This window comes from Chiloscyllium punctatum, chromosome 36 (genome assembly GCF_047496795.1).
Source record: "Chiloscyllium punctatum isolate Juve2018m chromosome 36, sChiPun1.3, whole genome shotgun sequence".
NCBI classification, from domain to species: Eukaryota; Metazoa; Chordata; class Chondrichthyes; order Orectolobiformes; family Hemiscylliidae; genus Chiloscyllium; species Chiloscyllium punctatum.
Window position 1 is genome coordinate 25,957,101 of NC_092774.1, and position 27,541 is coordinate 25,984,641.

At 52.9% G+C, this 27,541-nt stretch overlaps 2 protein-coding genes across 5 annotated transcripts in view; one reads left to right on the forward strand and one right to left on the reverse strand.

Annotated features, from left to right (window-relative positions):
• LOC140460048 (uncharacterized) overlaps positions 1–27,541 on the reverse strand; it is a 99,209-nt gene that overhangs the window by 18,539 nt on the left and 53,129 nt on the right. The window lies entirely within an intron of this gene.
• The window catches only part of LOC140460919 (uncharacterized), a 39,367-nt gene that overhangs the window by 9,745 nt on the left and 2,081 nt on the right, over positions 1–27,541 (forward strand). The window contains exon 1 of one of the 4 annotated variants that reach the window (XM_072555644.1): positions 17,651–18,971. The exons of 1 other annotated variant lie outside the window; for it this stretch is intronic. The gene's annotated coding sequence lies outside the window, so the exon portion shown is untranslated. Of the gene's footprint in view, positions 1–17,650; positions 18,972–24,654; positions 26,908–27,541 lie in introns of those variants that run through there. 2 more of the 4 variants (XM_072555645.1, XM_072555647.1) reach the window with 2 other exon arrangements.

Consider the following 27,541-nt stretch of genomic DNA (forward strand, 5'->3'; position numbering starts at 1 on the left):
TTCCTCCTCCTCCTCCGCCGCCCCCGTTCCTCCTCCTCCTCCGCCGCCCCCGTTCCTCCTCCTCCTCCTCCGCCGCCCCCGTTCCTCCTCCTCCTCCTCCGCCGCCCCCGTTCCTCCTCCTCCTCCTCCGCCGCCCCCGTTCCTCCTCCTCCTCCTCCGCCGCCCCCGTTCCTCCTCCTCCTCCTCCGCCGCCCCCGTTCCTCCTCCTCCTCCTCCGCCGCCCCCGTTCCTCCTCCTCCTCCGCCGCCCCCGTTCCTCCTCCTCCTCCGCCGCCCCCGTTCCTCCTCCTCCTCCGCCGCCCCCGTTCCTCCTCCTCCTCCGCCGCCCCCGTTCCTCCTCCTCCTCCGCCGCCCCCGTTCCTCCTCCTCCTCCGCCGCCCCCGTTCCTCCTCCTCCTCCGCCGCCCCCGTTCCTCCTCCTCCTCCGCCGCCCCCGTTCCTCCTCCTCCTCCGCCGCCCCCGTTCCTCCTCCTCCTCCGCCGCCCCCGTTCCTCCTCCTCCTCCGCCGCCCCCGTTCCTCCTCCTCCTCCGCCGCCCCCGTTCCTCCTCCTCCTCCGCCGCCCCCGTTCCTCCTCCTCCTCCGCCGCCCCCGTTCCTCCTCCTCCTCCGCCGCCCCCGTTCCTCCTCCTCCTCCGCCGCCCCCGTTCCTCCTCCTCCTCCGCCGCCCCCGTTCCTCCTCCTCCTCCGCCGCCCCCGTTCCTCCTCCTCCTCCGCCGCCCCCGTTCCTCCTCCTCCTCCGCCGCCCCCGTTCCTCCTCCTCCTCCGCCGCCCCCGTTCCTCCTCCTCCTCCGCCGCCCCCGTTCCTCCTCCTCCTCCGCCGCCCCCGTTCCTCCTCCTCCTCCGCCGCCCCCGTTCCTCCTCCTCCTCCGCCGCCCCCGTTCCTCCTCCTCCTCCGCCGCCCCCGTTCCTCCTCCTCCTCCGCCGCCCCCGTTCCTCCTCCTCCTCCGCCGCCCCCGTTCCTCCTCCTCCTCCGCCGCCCCCGTTCCTCCTCCTCCTCCGCCGCCCCCGTTCCTCCTCCTCCTCCGCCGCCCCCGTTCCTCCTCCTCCTCCGCCGCCCCCGTTCCTCCTCCTCCTCCGCCGCCCCCGTTCCTCCTCCTCCTCCGCCGCCCCCGTTCCTCCTCCTCCTCCGCCGCCCCCGTTCCTCCTCCTCCTCCGCCGCCCCCGTTCCTCCTCCTCCTCCGCCGCCCCCGTTCCTCCTCCTCCTCCGCCGCCCCCGTTCCTCCTCCTCCTCCGCCGCCCCCGTTCCTCCTCCTCCTCCGCCGCCCCCGTTCCTCCTCCTCCTCCGCCGCCCCCGTTCCTCCTCCTCCTCCGCCGCCCCCGTTCCTCCTCCTCCTCCGCCGCCCCCGTTCCTCCTCCTCCTCCGCCGCCCCCGTTCCTCCTCCTCCTCCGCCGCCCCCGTTCCTCCTCCTCCTCCGCCGCCCCCGTTCCTCCTCCTCCTCCGCCGCCCCCGTTCCTCCTCCTCCTCCGCCGCCCCCGTTCCTCCTCCTCCTCCGCCGCCCCCGTTCCTCCTCCTCCTCCGCCGCCCCCGTTCCTCCTCCTCCTCCGCCGCCCCCGTTCCTCCTCCTCCTCCGCCGCCCCCGTTCCTCCTCCTCCTCCGCCGCCCCCGTTCCTCCTCCTCCTCCGCCGCCCCCGTTCCTCCTCCTCCTCCGCCGCCCCCGTTCCTCCTCCTCCTCCGCCGCCCCCGTTCCTCCTCCTCCTCCGCCGCCCCCGTTCCTCCTCCTCCTCCGCCGCCCCCGTTCCTCCTCCTCCTCCGCCGCCCCCGTTCCTCCTCCTCCTCCGCCGCCCCCGTTCCTCCTCCTCCTCCGCCGCCCCCGTTCCTCCTCCTCCTCCGCCGCCCCCGTTCCTCCTCCTCCTCCGCCGCCCCCGTTCCTCCTCCTCCTCCGCCGCCCCCGTTCCTCCTCCTCCTCCGCCGCCCCCGTTCCTCCTCCTCCTCCGCCGCCCCCGTTCCTCCTCCTCCTCCGCCGCCCCCGTTCCTCCTCCTCCTCCGCCGCCCCCGTTCCTCCTCCTCCTCCGCCGCCCCCGTTCCTCCTCCTCCTCCGCCGCCCCCGTTCCTCCTCCTCCTCCGCCGCCCCCGTTCCTCCTCCTCCTCCGCCGCCCCCGTTCCTCCTCCTCCTCCGCCGCCCCCGTTCCTCCTCCTCCTCCGCCGCCCCCGTTCCTCCTCCTCCTCCGCCGCCCCCGTTCCTCCTCCTCCTCCGCCGCCCCCGTTCCTCCTCCTCCTCCGCCGCCCCCGTTCCTCCTCCTCCTCCGCCGCCCCCGTTCCTCCTCCTCCTCCGCCGCCCCCGTTCCTCCTCCTCCTCCGCCGCCCCCGTTCCTCCTCCTCCTCCGCCGCCCCCGTTCCTCCTCCTCCTCCGCCGCCCCCGTTCCTCCTCCTCCTCCGCCGCCCCCGTTCCTCCTCCTCCTCCGCCGCCCCCGTTCCTCCTCCTCCTCCGCCGCCCCCGTTCCTCCTCCTCCTCCGCCGCCCCCGTTCCTCCTCCTCCTCCGCCGCCCCCGTTCCTCCTCCTCCTCCGCCGCCCCCGTTCCTCCTCCTCCTCCGCCGCCCCCGTTCCTCCTCCTCCTCCGCCGCCCCCGTTCCTCCTCCTCCTCCGCCGCCCCCGTTCCTCCTCCTCCTCCGCCGCCCCCCGTTCCTCCTCCTCCTCCGCCGCCCCCGTTCCTCCTCCTCCTCCGCCGCCCCCGTTCCTCCTCCTCCTCCGCCGCCCCCGTTCCTCCTCCTCCTCCGCCGCCCCCGTTCCTCCTCCTCTCCGCCGCCCCCGTTCCTCCTCCTCCTCCGCCGCCCCGTTCCTCCTCCTCCTCCGCCGCCCCCCGTTCCTCCTCCTCCTCCGCCGCCCCCGTTCCTCCTCCTCCTCCGCCGCCCCCGTTCCTCCTCCTCCTCCGCCGCCCCCGTTCCTCCTCCTCCTCCGCCGCCCCCGTTCCTCCTCCTCCTCCGCCGCCCCCGTTCCTCCTCCTCTCCGCCGCCCCCGTTCCTCCTCCTCCTCCGCCGCCCCCGTTCCTCCTCCTCCTCCGCCGCCCCCGTTCCTCCTCCTCCTCCGCCGCCCCCGTTCCTCCTCCTCCTCCGCCGCCCCCGTTCCTCCTCCTCCTCCGCCGCCCCCGTTCCTCCTCCTCCTCCGCCGCCCCCGTTCCTCCTCCTCCTCCGCCGCCCCCGTTCCTCCTCCTCCTCCGCCGCCCCCGTTCCTCCTCCTCCTCCGCCGCCCCCGTTCCTCCTCCTCCTCCGCCGCCCCCGTTCCTCCTCCTCCTCCGCCGCCCCCGTTCCTCCTCCTCCTCCGCCGCCCCCGTTCCTCCTCCTCCTCCGCCGCCCCCGTTCCTCCTCCTCCTCCGCCGCCCCCGTTCCTCCTCCTCCTCCGCCGCCCCCGTTCCTCCTCCTCCTCCGCCGCCCCCGTTCCTCCTCCTCCTCCGCCGCCCCCGTTCCTCCTCCTCCTCCGCCGCCCCCGTTCCTCCTCCTCCTCCGCCGCCCCCGTTCCTCCTCCTCCTCCGCCGCCCCCGTTCCTCCTCCTCCTCCGCCGCCCCCGTTCCTCCTCCTCCTCCGCCGCCCCCGTTCCTCCTCCTCCTCCGCCGCCCCGTTCCTCCTCCTCCTCCGCCGCCCCCGTTCCTCCTCCTCCTCCCGCCGCCCCCGTTCCTCCTCCTCCTCCGCCGCCCCCGTTCCTCCTCCTCCTCCGCCGCCCCCGTTCCTCCTCCTCCTCCGCCGCCCCCGTTCCTCCTCCTCCTCCGCCGCCCCCGTTCCTCCTCCTCCTCCGCCGCCCCCGTTCCTCCTCCTCCTCCGCCGCCCCCGTTCCTCCTCCTCCTCCGCCGCCCCCGTTCCTCCTCCTCCTCCGCCGCCCCCGTTCCTCCTCCTCCTCCGCCGCCCCCGTTCCTCCTCCTCCTCCGCCGCCCCCGTTCCTCCTCCTCCTCCGCCGCCCCCGTTCCTCCTCCTCCTCCGCCGCCCCCGTTCCTCCTCCTCCTCCGCCGCCCCCGTTCCTCCTCCTCCTCCGCCGCCCCCGTTCCTCCTCCTCCTCCGCCGCCCCCGTTCCTCCTCCTCCTCCGCCGCCCCCGTTCCTCCTCCTCCTCCGCCGCCCCCGTTCCTCCTCCTCCTCCGCCGCCCCCGTTCCTCCTCCTCCTCCGCCGCCCCCGTTCCTCCTCCTCCTCCGCCGCCCCCGTTCCTCCTCCTCCTCCGCCGCCCCCGTTCCTCCTCCTCCTCCGCCGCCCCCGTTCCTCCTCCTCCTCCGCCGCCCCCGTTCCTCCTCCTCCTCCGCCGCCCCCGTTCCTCCTCCTCCTCCGCCGCCCCCGTTCCTCCTCCTCCTCCGCCGCCCCCGTTCCTCCTCCTCCTCCGCCGCCCCCGTTCCTCCTCCTCCTCCGCCGCCCCCGTTCCTCCTCCTCCTCCGCCGCCCCCGTTCCTCCTCCTCCTCCGCCGCCCCCGTTCCTCCTCCTCCTCCGCCGCCCCCGTTCCTCCTCCTCCTCCGCCGCCCCCGTTCCTCCTCCTCCTCCGCCGCCCCCGTTCCTCCTCCTCCTCCGCCGCCCCCGTTCCTCCTCCTCCTCCGCCGCCCCCGTTCCTCCTCCTCCTCCGCCGCCCCCGTTCCTCCTCCTCCTCCGCCGCCCCCGTTCCTCCTCCTCCTCCGCCGCCCCCGTTCCTCCTCCTCCTCCGCCGCCCCCGTTCCTCCTCCTCCTCCGCCGCCCCCGTTCCTCCTCCTCCTCCGCCGCCCCCGTTCCTCCTCCTCCTCCGCCGCCCCCGTTCCTCCTCCTCCTCCGCCGCCCCCGTTCCTCCTCCTCCTCCGCCGCCCCCGTTCCTCCTCCTCCTCCGCCGCCCCCGTTCCTCCTCCTCCTCCGCCGCCCCCGTTCCTCCTCCTCCTCCGCCGCCCCCGTTCCTCCTCCTCCTCCGCCGCCCCCGTTCCTCCTCCTCCTCCGCCGCCCCCGTTCCTCCTCCTCCTCCGCCGCCCCCGTTCCTCCTCCTCCTCCGCCGCCCCCGTTCCTCCTCCTCCTCCGCCGCCCCCGTTCCTCCTCCTCCTCCGCCGCCCCCGTTCCTCCTCCTCCTCCGCCGCCCCCGTTCCTCCTCCTCCTCCGCCGCCCCCGTTCCTCCTCCTCCTCCGCCGCCCCCGTTCCTCCTCCTCCTCCGCCGCCCCCGTTCCTCCTCCTCCTCCGCCGCCCCCGTTCCTCCTCCTCCTCCGCCGCCCCCGTTCCTCCTCCTCCTCCGCCGCCCCCGTTCCTCCTCCTCCTCCGCCGCCCCCGTTCCTCCTCCTCCTCCGCCGCCCCCGTTCCTCCTCCTCCTCCGCCGCCCCCGTTCCTCCTCCTCCTCCGCCGCCCCCGTTCCTCCTCCTCCTCCGCCGCCCCCGTTCCTCCTCCTCCTCCGCCGCCCCCGTTCCTCCTCCTCCTCCGCCGCCCCCGTTCCTCCTCCTCCTCCGCCGCCCCCGTTCCTCCTCCTCCTCCGCCGCCCCCGTTCCTCCTCCTCCTCCGCCGCCCCCGTTCCTCCTCCTCCTCCGCCGCCCCCGTTCCTCCTCCTCCTCCGCCGCCCCCGTTCCTCCTCCTCCTCCGCCGCCCCCGTTCCTCCTCCTCCTCCGCCGCCCCCGTTCCTCCTCCTCCTCCGCCGCCCCCGTTCCTCCTCCTCCTCCGCCGCCCCCGTTCCTCCTCCTCCTCCGCCGCCCCCGTTCCTCCTCCTCCTCCGCCGCCCCCGTTCCTCCTCCTCCTCCGCCGCCCCCGTTCCTCCTCCTCCTCCGCCGCCCCCGTTCCTCCTCCTCCTCCGCCGCCCCCGTTCCTCCTCCTCCTCCGCCGCCCCCGTTCCTCCTCCTCCTCCGCCGCCCCCGTTCCTCCTCCTCCTCCGCCGCCCCCGTTCCTCCTCCTCCTCCGCCGCCCCCGTTCCTCCTCCTCCTCCGCCGCCCCCGTTCCTCCTCCTCCTCCGCCGCCCCCGTTCCTCCTCCTCCTCCGCCGCCCCCGTTCCTCCTCCTCCTCCGCCGCCCCCGTTCCTCCTCCTCCTCCGCCGCCCCCGTTCCTCCTCCTCCTCCGCCGCCCCCGTTCCTCCTCCTCCTCCGCCGCCCCCGTTCCTCCTCCTCCTCCGCCGCCCCCGTTCCTCCTCCTCCTCCGCCGCCCCCGTTCCTCCTCCTCCTCCGCCGCCCCCGTTCCTCCTCCTCCTCCGCCGCCCCCGTTCCTCCTCCTCCTCCGCCGCCCCCGTTCCTCCTCCTCCTCCGCCGCCCCCGTTCCTCCTCCTCCTCCGCCGCCCCCGTTCCTCCTCCTCCTCCGCCGCCCCCGTTCCTCCTCCTCCTCCGCCGCCCCCGTTCCTCCTCCTCCTCCGCCGCCCCCGTTCCTCCTCCTCCTCCGCCGCCCCCGTTCCTCCTCCTCCTCCGCCGCCCCCGTTCCTCCTCCTCCTCCGCCGCCCCCGTTCCTCCTCCTCCTCCGCCGCCCCCGTTCCTCCTCCTCCTCCGCCGCCCCCGTTCCTCCTCCTCCTCCGCCGCCCCCGTTCCTCCTCCTCCTCCGCCGCCCCCGTTCCTCCTCCTCCTCCGCCGCCCCCGTTCCTCCTCCTCCTCCGCCGCCCCCGTTCCTCCTCCTCCTCCTCCGCCGCCCCCGTTCCTCCTCCTCCTCCTCCGCCGCCCCCGTTCCTCCTCCTCCTCCTCCGCCGCCCCCGTTCCTCCTCCTCCTCCTCCGCCGCCCCCGTTCCTCCTCCTCCTCCGCCGCCCCCCCCACACACACACACACACACACACACACACACACACACACACACACACACATTGGAAAAATGTGAATATAATGCTTGTATTCAAAAAGGGAGCGAGGTAATATGTGGGAAATTGCAGACCAGTTGGTTTAACATCTGTTGTTGGGAAGGTGTTAGAATCAATTGTAACGAAAGCAATATCAGAACATTTGGAAATTCAAAACTTAATCCATCAGAATCAGTATGGTTTTATACAGTGCAAATCAGATTTGACTAAGTTCTTCAAAGCTGTAACAAACAAATTGGATAGTGGAGATCCTGTAGATGGAATATATCTGGCCTTTCAGAAGGCATTTGCTAAAGTGCTACACAAAAGGTTATGATTTGGAGATGCCGGTTGGACTGGGGTGTGCAAAGTTAAAAATCATACAACACCAGGTTATAGTCCAACAGGTTTAATTGGAAGCACACTAGCTTTCGGAGCGACGCTCCTTCATCAGGTGATAGTGGAGGGCTCAATCCTAACACATAATCTATAGCAAAAATTTACAGTGTGATGTAACTGAAATTATACATTGAAAAATTGATCTGTTAGAATACAGTGATAGTTTCACTTCTTTCATGTGTAAATCACAAAACTTTTTTTTTAAAATGTTGCATTCTCGGGTTAGCTGTTAACAATGGTGATAGTTAGACAATATGTTGAAGGCGTTGGCTCCCTGTGTTCTCTGTCTATGCCTCTTATCCGTTATCAGTAACTTATCAGTTACTTTTTTCTATGCCATTTTGCTGAGGGGATGTGAAGCTGTAGCAAAGTTGAGTCACAATAAAGGTTACCTGAACCTACTGCTGGCCTCAGACTCTCATTGAAAGCTGTGAGCTCCAAGTGTTTTTTGTTTTAAAGCTGCTCATTTCCTTCAGCCTCCTGCACTAAGTTTCCAATGTTGTATCAGATGGAGCAGGGAATGAGGAGCTAGTATCGTTAGAAATTGTAAATTTTTCAGGAGTGCAGGTGCTGCATCATTTCAGCAGCATTGTAAAGTTTACTGGCAGCACTGGGAGGTGTGGGATGTGTTCACTCGAAACTGTTTTGAGGAGCTGGTCTTGGACTGGGGTGGATAAAGTTAAAAATCACGCAACACCAGGTTATAGTCCAACACATTTATTTGGAAGCACTAGCTTTTGGAGCGCTACTCCTTCATGGGGCAGCTGTGGAGCAGGATCATAAGACACAGATTTTATAGCAAAATATCAGTGTCATGCAACTGATAGGATATATTGAACAAACTTGGATTGCTGTTAAGTCTTTCATCTTTGCGAATGGGTTGCAGGTATCCTTAAGAAATTCTGAGATTTATATATTAGGTCACATTCTCATGATGACTTAGGGTTTTATAAAAATAGGTAACTTCTCAGCTCCGACAATGCATGGCAGGTGTGAGGTTTGAGTCTGTCTGCATCCCAATCTTGGAATCAGACTGGTTCCATTTCTAAAGTAGGAATTTATAAAATACTACATAGATTGACTGCCTGCAGATTGTGTGCTTTTTGAGTGAAATTGCATGCATCTGCAAATATAATTCTGCAAATGCAAATTCACCCCATAGAGTTGTATGTGTGTGTGTGTGCATGTGAGTTTGTGCTTGAGCGTGTGCGGAAGAGAGTGCATGCTTGGTAAAGTGTTGGAGTATAGGCCTCAGGGGTTGAGAGTGTTGGGGGTGTGTGTGTGTCTGCCAGTGTGTTTGAGAGAGATGGATAAAAGTGAGAACTTGCATTTTGCTAAAACAACGTAGTGCAGGACTTGTACAGTTCATGGGAGAGCCCTGGGTCATGTTGTAGAACAGAGAGATCTGGGGGTGTTCAGGTACATAATAGTTTGAAAGTTGCATCATTGATAGACTGGATGGTTAAGAAGGCATTTAGCATACTTGTCTTCATTGTTCACACCATTGAATATAGGAGTTGGGACATCATGTTGAGGTTGTACACAATGATGTTGAGGCCACTATTGGAGTACTGACTACAGTTTGTCCTGTTATAGGAAGAATACTATTGGAGAGTACGTTCGGAAAAGATCTGCCAGGATTGGAGGGCTTGAGTTATAAGGAGAGACTGGGACTTCTTTCACTGAAGCAGAGGAGGTTGAGGGGGTGGCCTTATTGAGATATATAAAATCATGAGAGGTGTAGTAAGGCGATTAGCAAAAATAGCAAGGCGCACACGTGGATATGTCGAGCTACGGGGGAAAAATTGTGGCTCTACCTTTTTTTTTTCCCCCATTGGCCTTTGGACAGTTAGAACACCATCTCCAGAGTCTACTATGCGTGCTCCTTGGTGTCAGCAAAAAAAAACACTCATGCTTGTCGCTGTCTGCAAAAACGGTGCTACATTGTTTTGGTGGACCAATGAGGAGCACTGGAGGACTGGTAGGAGTCTAGTCTTCCTGTCCATCACAACCTCCTTATTGTCTGAATGGGGAAGGTGGGGACATTAGCTTCTCAAGCTGCTGCTGCTCCTCTCTCCAAGAATGAAGATTGAGATTCACCACAGACTGCAACTTCCTCTGTCCAACATCTGTGAATACTACGCGCTCTCTCTTCTCACCCCTTTTTCTATTCACTTTGATTTCATGCTGGGATTAAATTTTGACGTAAAGCAAAGGGAGGGGACAGACTGGAAAAGTTGGTCGAGATCTGTGTCTCAATTGGCAAACACATGTCAAATGCAGTACCTCAGTGTGAAGTTATAGCTGTTGTTGTGGAAAACTAAAGCAGCACAAAGGAGTTGCATTGTTTAAATGGTCACATATTGGGATGTGGAGTAAGTGAGGACGGCAGATGCTGGAGATTGGAGTCAAAAAATGTGGTGCTGGAAGCACAGCAGGTCAGACAGCATCCGAGGAGCAGGAGAGTCGATGTTTCAGGCACAAGCCCTTCATCAGGAATGAACACAGAGGTCTCGGCGTTTTTTCACACCAGGAGAAATTGAGGTTAACAGATGCTGCAGATCAGAGTTGAGAATGTGTTGCTGAAAAGCACAGCTGTTCAGGCAGCATCAGAGGAGCAGGAGAATCGACATTTTGGGCCAATTCTCCTGCTTCTCGGATGCTGCCTGACCTGCTGTGCTTTTCCAGCAACATGTTCTTCCACACCAATCAATGCCAGTTGTCAGACAGGTGCAGCAAGCAATGCGCAAGGCAAGTGGTATATTAGCAAGAGGAACTGAGTTCAGAAGTGGGGATGTCTCCCTGCAGTTAGGGGGTCACTGAATATATTCAAGGCTGAGTTCATCTGATATTTTGAACAACAATAAATTGGATGGGTATTGGGGAAGGCAAGAAAATGGTTGTGAAGACCAGAGTTGGAGTCAGACAACACAGAAACAGACCCTTATCCGAGGATGGAGGTGGTCTCCCTATATTGGACAAACAGGCAGAAAACTGGCCACCAGGATATATGAGCATCAACTAGCCACAAAAAGACCTCACCCACTATCCCTAGTATCCTTATAGATGCATGAGGAAGGACACCACTTCGACTGGGACAACACCAGGGAAAGGCCCTTGAGCTGCCCCGAGTGCAGGAAGGCCTTCAATAGTTCCTCCCACCTGCTGACCCATCAGCGGGTCCACACAGGGGAGAGACCGTTTCCCTGCACCATGTGCAGGAAGGCTTTTAGCAATTCCTCCAACCTGCTGAACCACCAGCGGGTCCATAAGGGCGAGAAGCCCTTCACCTGCTCTGTGTGGGAAGGGTTTCACCCGCTCCTTCAATCTGCGGAGCCATCAGCGAGTTCACCTGCCATCGCAGGGGGATTGAAGGAGCAACGGGTTTGAGGGGTTGGTGGTGGTGTTGGGTGGAGAGAGTGTGTGCGCTTTGACCTTGAGATGTTTTGAAAAAAATACTACTTTTTCTATGCCTTTTTGCTGGGGGGAATCTGAAGTTGTAACAAAGTTGGGTCACAATAAAGGTTACCTGAACTTAACGCTGGGGCTCAGGCTCTCATTGAAGGCTTTGAGCTCCAAATGGTTTTTGTTTTAAAGCTACTCATTTCTTTCAGCATCCTGCACTAAGTTTCCAATGCCGTGTATCAGATGGAGCAGTGAATGAGTAGCTCGTATTGTTAGAAATGATACAGTCATCGATGTAGCGGAGGAAAAGGTGGGGGGTGGTGTCAGTGTAGCTGCGGAAGATGGACTGTTCCACATATCCGACGAAGAGGCAGGCATAGCTGGGGCCCATGCGGGTGCCCATGGCTACTCCTTTGGTTTGGAGGAAGTGGCAGGATTGGAAAGAGAAGTTGTTCAGAGTCAGTCAGTCAGTCAGTCGAAGGAGGGTGTCATTGGAAGGGTACTGGTTGGGTCGGCGGGAAAGGAAGAAGCGGAGGGCTTTGAGTCCTTCGTGATGGGGGATGGAGGTGTACAGGGGCTGGATGTCCATGGTGAAGATAAGGTGTTGGGGACCGGGGAAGCGAAAATCATGGAGGAGGTGGAGGGTGTGGGTGGTGTCCCATATGTAGTTGGGGAGTTCTTGGACTAAGGGGGACAGGACCGTGTCGAGGTATGCAGAGATGAGTTTGGTGGGGCAGGAGCAGGCTGAGACAATGGGTCGGCCGGGGCAGTCAGGTTTGTGGATTTTGGGCAGGAGGTAGAAACGAGCGGTACGGGGTTGTGGGACTATGAGGTTGGAGGCGGTGGCTGGGAGATCCCCTAAGGTGATGAGGTTATGGATGGTCTAGGAGATGATGGTTTGGTGGTGGGAGGTGGGGTCATGGTCAAGGGGGCAGTAGGAGGAGGTGTCTGCGAGCTGGCGTTTAGCCTCAGCAATGTGTGCCAAACTACCACTATGCCTCCCTTGTCTGTCGGTTTGATAGTGAGGTTGGGGTTGGAGCGGAGGGAGTGGAGGGCTGTACATTGTGAGGGTAAGAGGTTGGAGTGGGTAAGAGGGGTGGACAGATTGAGGCGGTTAATGTCAGACCATGGCAACATGACGCCTGGAGGAAGAGCACCCCATGGTCCGCCTAGGAACCCTCCAACCACACGGGATGAACCACCTTTTCTCAGTCCCAACCCCCGTATTCAGCACCGCCCTCTTGACCTGCAACCTTCTTCCCGACCTCTCTGCCCCACCCGCTCTCCGGCCTATCACCCTCACCCTCACCTCCTTCCACCTATCATATTCCCAGCGCCCCTTCCTCAAATCCCCTCCCCACTACCTTTTATCTCAGCCCGCCTGGCACACCAGCCTCATTCCTGAAGATGGGTTCATGCCTGAAACATCGATTCTCCTGCTCCTCGGAAGCTGCCTGGCCTGCTGTGTTTTTCCAGCATCACATTTTTCAACTGCAATTAGACATTGACAAGATGCAGAACTGGGCTGATAAGTGGCAGATGAAGTTCAACATGGAAAAGTGTGAAGTTATTCATTTTGGAAGGTCGTATTTGAATGCAGAATACAGGGTTAAAGGCAAGATTCTTGGCAGTGTAGAGGAACAGAGAGACCTTGGAGTCCATGTCCACTGATCCCTCAAAGTTGCCATGCAAATTGATAGGGTTGTTAAGAAGGTGTATGGTATGTTAGCGTTCATTAGCAGGAGGACTTTGTGTAAGTGCTGCGAGGCTATTCTGCAGCTCCGTAGAATCCTGTATAGACCACACTTGCAATATTGTGTTCAGTTCTGGTTTGCTCATTGTCGGAAAGATGTGGAAATTGAAGAGAGAATGCAGAGGAGATTTACCAAGATGCTGCCTACACTGGAGGGCATGCCTTATGAAGAAAGGTTGAGGGAGCTAAAGCTTTTCTCTTTGGAGCGAAAAAGGATGGCGGTGACTTGATCAAGGTGTACAAGATGTTGAGAGGCATAGATAGAATGGATAGCCTTGGCAGAAATGTCTATTACAAGAGGGCATAAGTTTAAGGTTATTGGAGGAAGGTTCAGGGGAGATGTCAGAGTAAGTTCTTTACTCAGTGAATGGTGGGTGCATGGAATGCACTGCCAGTGGTGATAGTACAGTCAGATACATTAGGGACATTTAAGCAACTCTTGGATAGGCATGTGGAAGTTAGTACAATGAAGGACATGTAGGTTAGTCTGATCTAAAAAGTAGGATAAAGGGCCGGCACTACATCGAGGGCCAAAGAGCCTGTACTGTGCTGTATTGTTCTACGTTCTATGTACCTAAGTACAGTCAAAAGTTTTGATTTGTGAGCAGTACAATCAGATCCTAGCAAACAAGGACATGCAGGTCGGGACACTTCAACCCCAGGGCATCAATGTGGACTTCAACAGCTTCCTCATTTCCCCTTCCCCCACCTCATCCTAGTTCTAAACTTCCAGCTCAGTAACTGTCCCCATGACTTGTCCGGACTTGTCCTACCTGCCTATCTTCTTTTCCACCTATCCACTCCACCCTCTCCTCCTTGACCTATCACCTTCATCTCCTCCCCCACTCACCCATTGTACTCTATGCTACTCTCTCCCCACCCCCACCCTCCTCTAGCTTATCTCTCCACGCTTCAGGCTCACTGCCTTTATTCCTGATGAAGGGCTTTTGCCCGAAACGTTGATTTCGCTGCTTGTTGGATGCTGCCTGAACTGCTGTGCTCTTCCAGAACCACTAATCCAGTATTTGCTTTCCAGCATCTGCAGTTATTGTTTTTACCATACTGTGCATAGACAGAGCGAGGAGTTTAGGGTTACGTCTGCACAGAAGGTGCACAAAAGCAAGGTCAGGATCAGATTTCAAATTCATGAGTTCCATTCAACAATCTAATAATGGCAGGGAAGAAGGTATTCTCAAAACTGTTGGTTCGTGTATTCAAGCTTCTGTATCTTCTGTCTGACAGAAGAGGGTGTAGGAGATCAGTCCTGGGGGTGGGGGGGCGGAAATGATGTTGGCAGCCTTTCCAAGACAATGAGAAGTGAAGATGAATTCCATGTATGGAAGGTTGGCTTCCAGGATGGACGGTACTGTGCACACAACCTTCTTCTGGTCCTGGGCAGAGCAGTTACCGTTGTAGGCCGTGATGCACCCAGACACAATGCTTTCTATGGTGTATCTGTAAATGTTGGTGAAGATCCTTATGGACATGCTGAATTTCTTTAGCCTCAGGTGGAAAAAAATGCATTGCTGTGCCTTCTTGACTGTTTGGTAGGTTTGGATATTCAGCCATTCCTTTCTCATTCTTACTAACTCCTTCACTTGAAGTAGTCACACAGTCAGTTTCATACCTTGTGCTAATATCTTTTGAAGGACTTCTTCAGAAGGTTAAAATGTTACAAGCGGCAAAGATAGTGTACATACATAATATGAAGTCTTTAAACTTATAGAGTCATAGAGATGTACAGCATGGAAACTGACCCTTCGGTCTAACTTGTCCATGCCAACCAAATATCCCAACCCAATCTAGTCTCACCTGCCAGTACCCGGCCCATATCCCTCCAAACCCTTCCTATTCATATACCCATCCAAATGCCTCTTAAATGTTGCAATTGTACCAACCTCCAACACTTCCTCTGGCAGCTCATTCCATACACATACCACCCTCTGTGTGAAAATGTTGCCCCTTAGGTCTCTTTTATATCTTTCCCCTTTCACCCTAAACTTATGCCCTCTAGTTCTAGACTCCCCGACCCTGGGGAAAAGACTTTGACTATTTATCCTATCCATGCCCCTCATAATTTTGTAAACCTCTATAAGGTCACCCCTCAGTCTCTGACTCTCCAGGGAAAACAGCCCCAGCCTGTTCAGCCTCTCCCTATAGTTCAAATCCTCCAACCCTGGCAACATCCTTGTAAATCTTTCCTGAACCATTTCAAGTTTCATAATATCTTCCCGATAGGAAAGAGACCAGAATTGCAAGCAGTATTCCAAAAGTGGCCTAACCAATGTCCTGTACAGCTGCAATATGACTTCCAAAACTTGATGACATTCTAATGAACAGAACAGCTTACTTAGGATAAAATGGGTAAACTCAACAGGAATTATGAAGAATATTTAGAGATGCATGGTAAAACAGGACTGGGTTTGCATGGCTTTGACAAGAAGAGGCCATGTCTGACAAATCTGTTCGGGTTCTTTGAGAAGGTAATAAGTCCGTTAAACAAAGGGAGAGTCAATGGATGTGAGCGACATGGATTTCCAGAAAGACTTTGACAAGGTGCTGTGCAGGTGGCTGCGAAATAAGAGTTCTTGGTGTGAGGGGCAAGGTACTGACATGGATAGAGGATTGGCTGACTGGCAGTTGGCAGAGAGTTGGCATAAAGGGCCTTTTTCAGCATGGGACAGGTGGAGTCCATGCTGGGAATGCTTGGACAGGCCAGGAGAATTGGCAGATGCAGGGCAGATGGAATACAATGTGGTAAAGTCTGAGGTTATGCAGCTTGGTAGCAAGACCAAAAGCAGAGACTATTTTCAAAAGGGGAAAGGCTTTGGAAATGGAAAACACAAAGGGACTTGGGAGTCACAAGTCAGAATTCTCAGAGGGAGGATTGTTCCATTCCTGGTCGGGGTGGTGGTGGGGCGCGAATGGGGATGAAAAGGATGCTGTCATTCATGGGGCTGGGGGTGAGGAAGAATCATCCCATGGACATGGGAAGAGGAGAATTGTACAGTTCAGACAGGGAGGGTTGTTTCATTCATGGCGGATGTGGGTAGGAGAGAACTTTACCATTGACAGTTGGAAGGATTGTACCATTCGAAGACGGGAGAATTGCACCCAACATGGGTGAAGGAGGAAAGGATTGTACCATTGAGAGGGGGAGCATTGCATCATTCACAGGGAAGGGTAGAAAGGATAGGAGGATTGTACCATTCGGGGTGGGGTGGGGGTGCATAGGGGAAGGAGAGGATTGTACCATTCACAGAGAATTATTTATTTTTATTTTCCAGAATTTCCAGGATACAGGATATGTGCCAATTTCATCCACCACAAATCTCCTGAAACTGCACTGAAATAAAATCCAATAGGAAGATTATCAGTAAAAAAAAAAGGTCTGGTTTCGGTCATAGAGTGAGAGACATAGAGTCACACTGTATAGAAACAGACCCTTTGGTTCAACTCATCCATGCCAACCAGATGTCCCAAACTGACCCAGTCCCAAGTTCCAGCATTTGGCCCAAATCTCTCTACACTCAGACTATTCATCCAGACACCTTATAAACATTGTAATTGTACCAACCACCACCACTTTGTCTGGCAGCTCATCCCATACAAGCAGCACCCTCTATGAAAACATTGCCCTTTAGGTCCTTTTTTAATCTTTCCCCCTCTCACTTTAAACCTATGCCTTCTAGTTTTTGACTTCCCCACCCTGGGGAATAAGACCTTGGCTATTCGTCCTATCTGTGACGCTCATGATTTTATAAACCTCTAATAACATTACTACTCAGACTATGACACTGCAGGGTTTAAAAAGCCCCAGCCTCTCTCTACAACTCAAAACTCAGTCCCAGTCTAAATTGTTCAATCTCTCTTCATTTAACAACCCCCTCATCTGTGGGATCAATCTAGTGGACCTCCTGTGAACTATCTCATTACATCTTTTCTGAAATAGGGGGTTTAGAACTGGGCAAATCCTTCAGGTGTGGTCTCAGCAATGCCATGCACAGTTGCAGTAACACTTCCTTAACCTTATATCCTATTCCTTTAGCTGTAAAACCCAACATGTGGTTGGCACGGTGGCACAGTGGTTAGCATTGCTGCCTCACAGCATCAGAGACCCAGATTCAATTCCTGCCTCAGGTGTGTGGAGTTTGCACATTCTCATCATGTCTGCGTGGGTTTCCTCCGGGTGCTCCGGTTTCCTCCCACAGTCCAAAAATGTGCAGGTTAGGTGAACTGGCCATGCTAAATTGCCCATAGTGTTAGATGCAGAGGGGAATGGGTCTGTGTGGGTGCGCTTCGGCAGGTTGGTGTGGACTTGTTGGGCCGAAGGGCCTGTTTCCACACTGTATGTAATCTAATCTAATCTAATTCCATTTGCTATCTTTATTATCTGCTGTACCTGCATACTAGTTTTCTGTGACTCATGAACGAGGATACCCAGATCCCTCTGCATCAGAGCATCCCAAAGCCTCTCACCATTTAGATAATAGGTCTCCTTCCCGTTTTTGTGACCAAAATGCATGACCTCACATTATCCACCAAATTCCATCTACCAAATTTTGGCTCTCTCTCAGAACCTATCTATATCTAGTTGTAAGTTTCTCATTTCCTCATTGCAATTTACCATCCTGCCTTTGCAGATTTGTATCATCTGCAAATTAGGCTATCGTGCCTTTTATCCCTGTATCCAAGTCACTAATGTAAATTGTAAATAGTTGGGCTCCAAGGACCCAACCTGGTGGCACCTCAACAGTTACATCTTGCCATCCAGAACAAAAAAGCCAGCGATTCAGACTGTCTGTCTCCTGCCCATCAGCTGGTCACCTACCAAGCTGATAAATCACCCCTAATCCTATATGATCCCACCTGTGAATTGACCTTTTATGTGGCACTTTCGCAAATGCCTTCTGGAAGGCATTTCGTGGGCGGCACGGTGGCACAGTGGTTAGCACTGCTGCCTCACAGCGCCAGAGATCCGGGTTCAATTCCCGCCTCAGGCGACTAACTGTGTGGAGTTTGCACATTCTCCCCGTGTCTGCGTGGGTTTCCTCCGGGTGCTCCGGTTTCCTCCCACAGTCCAAAAAGATGTGCAGGTCAGGTGAATTGGCCATGCTAAATTGCCCGTAGTGTTAGGTAAAGGGTAAATGTAGTGGTATGGGTGGGTTGCGCTTCGGCGGGGCGGTGTGGACTTGTTGGGCCGAAGGGCCTGTTTCCACACTGTAAGTAATCTAATCTAATCTAAGTAATCTAATCTAATCTAAATATATTACATCTACAGGATCCCCATTATCGACGTCGCTTGTTATATCTTAGAAGAACTTAGGCAAACCTGATTTGCCCTTCATAAAACCATTCTGACTCTGATGGATGGAGTTTTGAATTTCCAATTTTGAATATTGAATATTGAGTTTTGAATTTTGAATATTGCTTCCTTTATAATTGATATTAATACCTTTCCAACATCAGATACTATACTAACTGGTCTGCAATTTCCTATATATTGCCTCCCTCCTTTTTTAAATACAGATGTTACATTAGCATTTTTCCAAACAACTGGAAACATAAGATCATAAGATATAGGAGCAGAAATCAGGCCATTCAGCCTATCGAGTCTGCTCCACCATTCAGCCATGGCTGATAAGTTTTTCAACTCCATTCTCCCGCTTTCTCTCAGTAACCTTTGTTCACATTGTCAATCAAGAATCGACCTATCTCAGTCTTAAATATACTCAATTAATCTTTCTCATGTCCAGGGAATTTTGGAATATTATAACTCATGTTTCCACTATTTCTGCATTACTTCCTTTAGTACCCTCAAATGTAAGCCATCAGGCCCAGTGAACCTGTCTGCCCTTAATCCTCATTGTGTTCCTATCGACGTTGATTGTTTCAGTGCTACACTTTCTATGGCCTCTGACTTGGCCGTTCCAATAGGAATGGTACTGCTGTCCTCCAAGGTGAAAACTGAAGAAAAGTATTAATTTAGAAACTCTGCCATTTCAGTGTTCCCTCATTAACTCACCGGTTTCTCTCCACGCTTCAGGCTCACTGCCTTTATTCCTGATGAAGGGCTTTTGCCCGAAACGTCGATTTCGCTGCTCGTTGGATGCTGCCTGAACTGCTGTGCTCTTCCAGCACCACTCTAATCCAGAATCTGGTTTCCAGTATCTGCAGTTATTGTTTTTACCTCATCTTCCAAGGGACCGACATTTACTCTGTTCCCTTTAGCATACGACTAGAAGCGTTTGTTTTCTTTTTGATATTTTGTGCTAGGTCTCTTTTGTAATTTACCTTACCTACTTTTATACATTTTATTAGTATCCCATTGTTTACGTTTCAGCTTTCCAAAGGTCTGGAATTTTAAAACATACTTTGTTCAAACTGAAAATAAACCCACCTATCAGGAGGCTGGGGGCGGGCAAAACTATCGCCCCGCCCCCATTTTTTTCTAATTCTTGGAGGACTCCTCCAACCACGCCCCTTCAGCTGGTGATGACGCAGCCCTCATTCTCACAACCAAGCACGTGATCTGGCGCATGTGCAGTGTAAGTCCTGCAGCGCGACACGGGCATTGTTACTGAGTGTGGGCGAGGAATGGCGCCGGCGGCTGAACGAACAAGAACAGGACCCGCTGGAAAAGCTGAGCAGGTCCGGTAGCTCGTGTCGAGAACAATCCGAAGACGCGTCTCTGGTCCGGTGATCCTTCTTCAGAGCAGGAACAGGTTTCAGAAACATCCCGGGGAGAGGAGACAGGGTAGGATTGGAAACCGCGGAAGGAGGGAGACTGGGGAGTTTATAAACTCCTAGGGGGAGGCCTGAGGTCGTGAATAAAAGCCCCACAGGGCTAGTGTTTATTGGAGAAGGCCCCCTCGGGTTGCCTGGACAACCGGCCGCCATCTCTGTGAGGGGAAGGCGCATGTTGTCTTGGGTCGGGCGGCCATCTTGGCCATATTCGGTCATTTCCGGGAGAGAATTCCAACCTCGTGGCAGCCTTTGTGTCAACTAGAATTTCCTCGTTTCACTCTGAGAGACCTGGAGCTGAGCTTGGGCTGTGTGCCCTTAACCCAGGTAAAGGGAGAGAGAGAGAGATCCTGAAAAACACGTAGGCGGGCTGTGAATTTGAATTGAATGTGATAATTTGTGGCGCTGGAACAGAAAGTGGTGATCGCAGTGACCTGGAGAGTATTGACGTGTTGATGTTGTTTTCAGTTTGTAGACTGGTGAAAAGAGAGAACACCAGGAGTGCAGGAAAGACAGGAGGAAGTGCATTTGAATTTCAATGCAGGAGGAGGGATAATGTGTAGGATTGAAATTTAATACTTCCAGCTAGTAGATAAGAAAAGTGTTCCATGAAAAGTAGAACTGTCCCCTGAGCTTTTAATCTTGTACTCACGGTGACATCTTTTGTACATTATAGTGGGTGTCACAAGTTTCAGATGGGAAACTCAAGACAAACGTCAGAGATGTACAGCACGGAAACAGACCATTCAGTCCAACCCATCCATGCCAACCATACATTCCAACCTAATCTAGTCCCACTTGCCAGCACCTGGCCCATATATCTCCAAATCCTTCGTATTCATATACCGATCCAGATGCCTTTTAATGTTGCAATTTCACCAGCCACCGGGGAAAAGACTTTGTCTATTTATCCTATCCATGCCCCTCATGATTTTATAAACCTCTATAAGGTCACTGCTCAGAATCTGACTCTCCAAGAAAACAGCACCAGTCGAGGCAATAGGTGCAGGAGTAGGCCATTCTGCCCTTTGAGCCTGCACCACCATTCAATATGATCATGGCTGATCATCCTTAATCAGTATCCTGTTCCTGCCTTATCTCCATTACCCTTGATTCCACAATCCTTGAGAGCTCTATCCAACTCTTTCTTAAATGAATCCAGAGACTGGGCCTCCACTGTCCTCTGGGGCAGAGCATAAATCTGTTCAACTTCTCCCTGTAGCTCAAATCCTCCAACCCTAGCAACATCCTTCTGATAGGAAAGAGACTAGAATTGCATGCAATATTCCAAAAGTGGCCTAACCAATGTCCTGTACAGCCGCAACATGTCCTCCTAACTCCTGTACCCAATGCTCTGAACAATAAAGGAAAGAATACCAAACGTCACCTTCACTATCGTAACTACCTGCGACTCTCCTTCCAAGGAGCTATGAACCTGCACTCCAAGGTCTGGTTGTTCAGTAACACTCCCAGGACCTTCTGGTTAAGTGTGTAAGCGCTGCTAAGATCAGCCCAAGATTTGACAATTGAATGACTTATCTCAGTGCATAGTGTGGAGTTTCGATTACCAGGTGCTGGGGATTTGTAAACTTTTAATCCCATCAATTTCCCCAACACCATTTCCCCACAACTACTCAGTTCTGCTCTCAATGGACCATGTGTTTCCGAACATTCTGGGGACGTTACTTGTGTCCTCCTTTGTGATTATAGAAGCATCTCTTTGTTCCACGTGAGAACTTTGCCTGTTCCCATTGTAATTATTTTCACTAATCCTTTTTTTTTTGTCTTCACATACCCCATTTTCCCCTTTTAACCAATCCTTTTACTGAAACCTGAACTTGTCCCAGTCTTCAGATCTGCTTTTTTTAAGCCAATTTGTACGCCATTTCTTTGGATTCAGTACGATCCATGATGTCCCTTATACGCTGTGGCTGGCCACCTTTTTGTATTTTATTTTGTCAAGCAGTAAGGGGCAACTATTGCAGTTCCTCCAGGTGCTATGTAAATGTTTGTCATTTCTTTCAATAATGTTCCCTCATTTGTTGCAGCCTGTTCGTGCCTCTGCCGTTGTAATTTTCTCGCTTTAGATTTAAGTCCCCAGTCTCCGAATCAACTCTGTTCCTCTCCACCTCAATCAGTTCTTCACTCTTCCACAAGCGGCCTGTCACAGCTACATTGCAAATTATTCCCTTCTCGTGAAGGAATTAACATTTTGGAATTAAATTACCATTGCCCAACAGAACCACAGCCACTTTTGGAATGTTGCATGCAATTCTGGTCTCTCTCCTATTGGAAAGATATTGTGAAACTTGAAAGGGTTCAGAAAAGATGTACATGAATATTACCAGGGATTGGGAGATTTGAGCTATAGGGAGAGGTTGAATAGGTTAGGGTTGATTTCCCAGTAGCGTGGGAGGCTGAGGGGTGAAGTGATGCAGGCTGGTACAATTACAACATTGAAAAGGCATCTGAATAAGGAAAGAGAATAGGAAGGGTTTAAAGGGTTGTTGGCTAAGGTGCTGGCAAATGGGACTAGATTGACGTAGGCTATCTTTTCTGTATGAACAAGTTGGTCTGAAGGGTCTGTTTCTGTGCTGTATATCTCCATGACCCTGGCTTTCCAACAATGCTTGCCATGTCTGTATATTTAGTTTCTCTTGAGTGTTGGTGTTAATGCCTTGATGTCTCACCTCCTCCACACCCACCCTTTTTTTTTCCCTGGGGATATTAACAATTTCATGTCTGGTTCTTCATCAAGAAGCTGCATTGCTGGTTCACCCTGAATTGACACACCCTTTTGTTTTTGCTTCCCAAAATCAGACCTGCTCACTCTCAGCAGTACCCTAGTGTTGTGAAAGAAATTAACTGTCGGATGGGGTTATCCAAAATTCAGAGAGATGTCAGTTTTGACGTTTTTGCTTTTTCTGTCCCTGTGAGATCCTGAATCAGCACCTTCAGGAGAATTAGTTCGAGCAGAGTGAGAACACTGAGCAGGAGAGTGGGATGGTGCTTTCAATTTTGTGGAATAACAAAAGCAAAAAATGTTCCTCAAAGTAGAATTGCATGTTCTGAATTTCTACCCTGGACTGACAATGCTCTGACCTTGTGCTGTTTAAAAAGCAGCGACTTTTTCTATGCCTTTTTGCTGGGAGGATCTGATGCTGTAGTAAAGTTGGGTTGCAATAAATGGTACCTGAACTTACCACCAGTCTCAGACACTCATTGGAAGCTTTAAGCTGCAACAGGTTTTTGTTTTAAAACTGCTCATTTCTTTCAGCCTCCTGCACAAAGTTTCCAATGTTGTGTATCAGTTGCAGCAGTGAATGAGTAGCCAGTAACATTAGAAATTTTTCAGGAGTGCAGGTACTGCATTATGTCACCAGCATTGTAAGGTTTACAGACAGGAGATATGGGCTGTATTCACTGGAAACAATATGGAGGAGCTGGTGTTGGACTGGGTGGATACAGTTAAAAATCACACAAAACCAGGTTATAGTCCAACAGGTTTATTTGGAAGCACTAGCTTTTTGAGTGCTGCTCCTTCATCAGGTAGCTGTGGAGCAGGATCGTAAGACACAGATTTTATAGAAAAGATCACAGTATAGTGCAACTGATGGGCTATATTGAACAAACCTAGATTGTGGATTAGTCTTTCATCTTTTAAAATGGGTTGCAGGTCTCGGGTAATTAAAATGTAAAGCCCAGAAGTACTTTTAAGTCACGTTCTCGAGATGACTTTATAAAAATCGCTGACATCTCAGCTCAGTACATGAACGGTGTGAGGTTTGAGTCTGTCTGTATCCCAATCTTGAATCAGACTGGTTCCATTTCCAAAGTAGAAAATATAAAATATTACATGGATTGACTACCTGCAGATTGTGTGCTTTTGGATCAAAATTGAATGTACGAATGCAAATGCAAATTTATCCCATAGACTTGTGTCTGTGTATGCATGAGAGAGTGTGTGCACATGAGTTTGTGTCTGAGAGTTCGCGTAAGAGTGTATGTTTGCCTGTGTGATGTTTGGTAATGTATGAGTGTGAGAAGGTGTGAATATTGGATGGTGGGTGTGTGTCTGAGAGAGCGCATGTGTATGAGAGAGGTATAGATAAAAGCGAGGAATGCATTTTGCTACAAAAGCAAAGGGCAGGACTAGTACAGTTACTGGTAGGCCCCTGGATCATGCTGTAGAACAGAGACATGGGGGCGTGGTTTAAGTCCATAGTTCTTTGAAAGTTGCATCACTGGTAGACAGGGTGGTTAAGGCATTTAGCACACTTGCCTTCATTGTTCAAACCATTGAATATTGGAGTTGGGACATCATGTTGAGGTTGTACAGGCTGTTGGTGAGGCCACTTTTAGAATGCTGAGTACAGTTCTGGTCGCCCTGTTATCGGAAGAACGCTATTAGATAGGGTTTGGAAAAGATGTACCAGGACGTTGCCAGGACTGGATAGTTTGAGTTAGGAGAAGCTGGGACGTTTTTCACTGGAGCAGGAGCATAGGAGGTTGAGGGGTGACCTTTATTGAAGTTTTTAAAATCATGAGGGTGTAGACAGAGTGACGAGCAAAAATAGTGAGGAGCATGCGTGGTTATGTCGAGCCACGGAGGAAAATAAATTGTGGGTCTACCCTTTTTTTCCTCCTATTAGCATTTGGACCCTTAAAATTTGTTAGTAATAGCAGCATTTCCACCGAGCATACTGCACGGGCTCCTCGGTGTCAGCAAGAACGGCGCTTGTTAAAGTTTGTCACCAAAACAATGTGCATGCTCCTAGTTGTCCACTGAAACGGGGCGCGACCTTCTTTAGAAGCCACTGGAGATCCCTGGAGGACCGGAAGTTCGGTAGTCATCCTGCCAATCAGAACATCCCCTATTGTCTGAATGCGGAAGTTGTACTGCATCTCCCTCTCTGAATGAAGATTGAGTTTCAATCCAGACTGCAACTTCCTTCCTCTGTCCAACATCTGAATACGGCACTCTCTTTTCTCATGCCTTTTTCTCCATTGTGGGCTACAATTGCTGACTCACAGCAACTGAAAGGAAAAGGATTGAATCCAGGGAGGAGCAGACTCGGAAATGTTGGTCCAGGACTGTCAATTGGCAAACACATGGCAAATCCAATACCCCAATGTGAAGTTATATCCTTTGCTGTGGGGGAAAAAAAAAGGAAGGAGGGGCATTGTTTAAATGGTGATATTGGGATGTGGAGAAAGTGAGGACTGCAGGTGTTGAAGATCAGAGTCAAAAAGTGTGGCACTGGAAAAGCACAGCAGGTCAGGCAGCTTCCAAGGAACAGAAGAGTTGATGTTTTGGGTCTGAGCCTTTCATCAGGAATGATGCGTGGATGTACAAAGGGGCACCAGTGTCCTTCTATGCCAATCAGTGCCAGTTGTCAGACAGGTGCAGCAAGTAACCCAGCAAGGGAAGTGGTATATAAGCAAGAGGAATTGAGTTCAGAAGTGGGGATGCTGAAAATGTGTTGCTGGAAAAGCACAGCAGGTCAGGCAGCATCCAAGGAACAGGAGAATCGACGTTTTGGGCATCAGCCCTTCTTCAGGAAGAAGGGCTGATGCCCGAAACGTCGATTCTCCTGTTCCTTGGATGCTGCCTGACCTGCTGCGCTTTTCCAGCAACACATTTTCAGCTCTGATCTCCAGCATCTGCAGTCCTCACTTTCTCCTTTAGAAGTGGGGATGTCTTCCTGCAGTTGGGGGGTTATTGAATATATTCAAAGCTGAGTTTATCTGATTTTTGAACAGCAAAGAAGTGGATGGTTATGGGCAAAGGCAATAAAAGGGTTTTAAGACCAGTATAGACCAGTTAGAGTCATACAGCACACAAACAGACCCTTGAATCCAATGAGTCCATGCTGACTATATTCACAAACTAAACTAGGCCCACCTGATTTTGTCCATATTCCTCCAAACCTTTCCTATTCATGTACTTATCAAAATGTCTTTTAAATGTTGTTACTCTACCTGCATCCACCATTTCCTCTGGACAGTCATTCCACACACAAACCACTCTCTTTAAAAGAAAAAGGTGTTCCTCATATCTTTTTAAAATCTTTCTCCACTCACCTTAAAAATTTGCCCCTCATCTTGAAATGACACCTGCCATTCATCTCATCTATACCCCTCATGATTTTATAATCCTCTATAAGGTCACCTCTCAACCTCCTGTGAAAAATTTCCAGCCTATCCCCTAGATATAAGTAGATTCATATCCAGTTACGATCTGTTCGACGCTGGTGCAGACTTGAAAGAGCAAATGACATACTCCTGCCCCCAGTTCTCACACTATGTCCAGGACAGTAAGAAATTGTAAGACGTAGGAGCAGAAATTAGGCCAGTCAGCCCATCAGGTCTGCTGTTACCATTCAAACGTGTCTGATAAGTTTGTTAACCCCATTCTCCCACTTTCTCCCGGTACCCCTCGATCCCCTCAATACTCAAGAATCTATTTGTCTCCGTCTTAAATATCCTCATTGACAAATGTTACAATTTAAAATATCCCCACAGCCTTGTGTGTCAAGGAATTTCATAAATTCACCGCTCTCTGGCTGAAGAAGTTTCTCCTTAGGTCTCTTCTAAAAGGTCTTCCCTTTTTTTTAAGACTTGCCCTCGGGTCCCAGTCTCTCCGACCAGTGGAAACAGCTTCTCAACGTCCACTCTGTCCAGGCCGTACAGTATTCTGTATGTTTCAATTAGATCCCCCGAGTGTGGGCCTGTTAACAGCATGTACCAGATCCTTTAGGATGAGACACAGCTGGGATTAGGTTCAGCAAATTGAGAATGGAGGGAGAGTGTGTAGGTTGGAGATTTGCAGCTTCTCTGGAATAAGAGAGGAAATTGATATAAATTATATTGTTCAGATGGGCTGAGGAGTGGCAGATGGAATTTAATTTAGAGAAATGTGTGGCTTGCATTTTGGTCAAGCAATCCATGTAGGACTGACACAGTTAAAGGGAGTGTTGCAGAACAAAGAGACCTTGGTATGCTTTCCTTTATTGGTCAGATCATTGAGTATAGCAGTTGGGAGGTCTTGCTGTGGCTGTGCAGGACATTGGTTTGGCCACTTTTGGAATACTGCATTCAGTTCTGGGTTTCCCTGCTGTAGGAAAGATGTTGTGAAACTTTGAAAGGGTGGGAAAAGATTTATAAGGCCGATGTCAGAGTTGGAGGGTTTGAGCTACAGGGAGAGGCTGAATATGTCAGGGATATTTTCCCTGGAGTATCAGAGGCTGAGGGCTGACTTTATAGAAGCTTATAAGGGGCATGGATAGGGTGAATACCCAAGGTATTTTCCCCATGGTAGGGGAGTGCAGAACTAGAGGGGTTTAGGTTTAAGGTGACTGGGGAAAGGGACGTGAGGTGAAACTTTTTCACGCAGAGGGTGGCGGATGTGAGGGAAAATGACACAATTTAAAAGACATCTGGGTACATGAATAACAAGGGTTTAGAGGGATATGGGCCAAATGCTGGCAAGTGGGACTACATTAATTTATGATGTCTGGCCAGCATCTGACTAGGTTAGGGTCTAGATAAGCCATGCTAAGTTGTCCCGTCGGGTTCAGGGATGTGCAGGTTGGGGTGGATTGGCCATGGTAAATTATCGATAGTGTTTAGGGATGAGCAGGTTAAGTGCATTAGTAAGGGTTAAATGTAAAGCAAATGGGTGTGGGCTCCATGGGCCGAATGGCCTGCTTCCACACTCTGGGGATTCTCTGAAGGGAAGGAATTTTGCAAACTGCGCAGGGCAGTGCGGGCCAGGCGGCCGCCGTCCGGAGCAGGCGCAGTGCTGCACCGGTGACGTCACAACACGGAAGTGGCCATGTCCGTTTCAGAGTGAAACTCACTTCCTCCCTCTGAGCAACTCTTCATTCTGGGGGCATCTGTTGCAACTGGAGTGAACCCAGGGAGGGAGCAGACACTGCAAACTCAAGGTGAGGAGAGCCGGATGGATGGTGGGAGGTGCTGTTTTCCCCAGCGCGCCAGAGACTGACGGGGGAGCGGGGCGGGGGTGACCTGTAAAACATTTGTAAAATCCAGAGGGGCGGGGATAGGGTAAATAGACAAGGCCTTTTCCTTGGGTTGGGGGAGTCCAGAACTGGAGGTTAATAAGTTTAGGGTGAGGACAGGGTGGGAGCGGTGGGGATTTAAGAGACCTAAGGGGTATTGTTTTCACGCAGAGGGTGGTGCCAGAGGAAGTGATGCAGGCTGGTACAATTGCAACATTGAAAAGGCATCTGGATGGGGATATGAATAGGAAGGGTTCAGACGGATATGGGCCAAGTGCTGGCAAATGCGACTAGCTTAATTTAGGATATCTGATCAGTGCAGAAGAGTTTGCTCCAAGTGTCTGTTTCTGTGCTGTATGTCTCTGTGAATCTGGCTTTCCAGGAACATTTGCCGCATCTTTATGTTCAGTTTCTCTCTGGTGTTGGTATTAATACCTTGATGTCTCATTTTCCTGGGTACATTAACCATTTTGTGTCTGGCTGTTCCTCAAGAAGCTGCTTTGCAGGTTCACCCTGAATTGAGACACTTTATTTTAAAATTTTGCTTCCCAAAATCAGA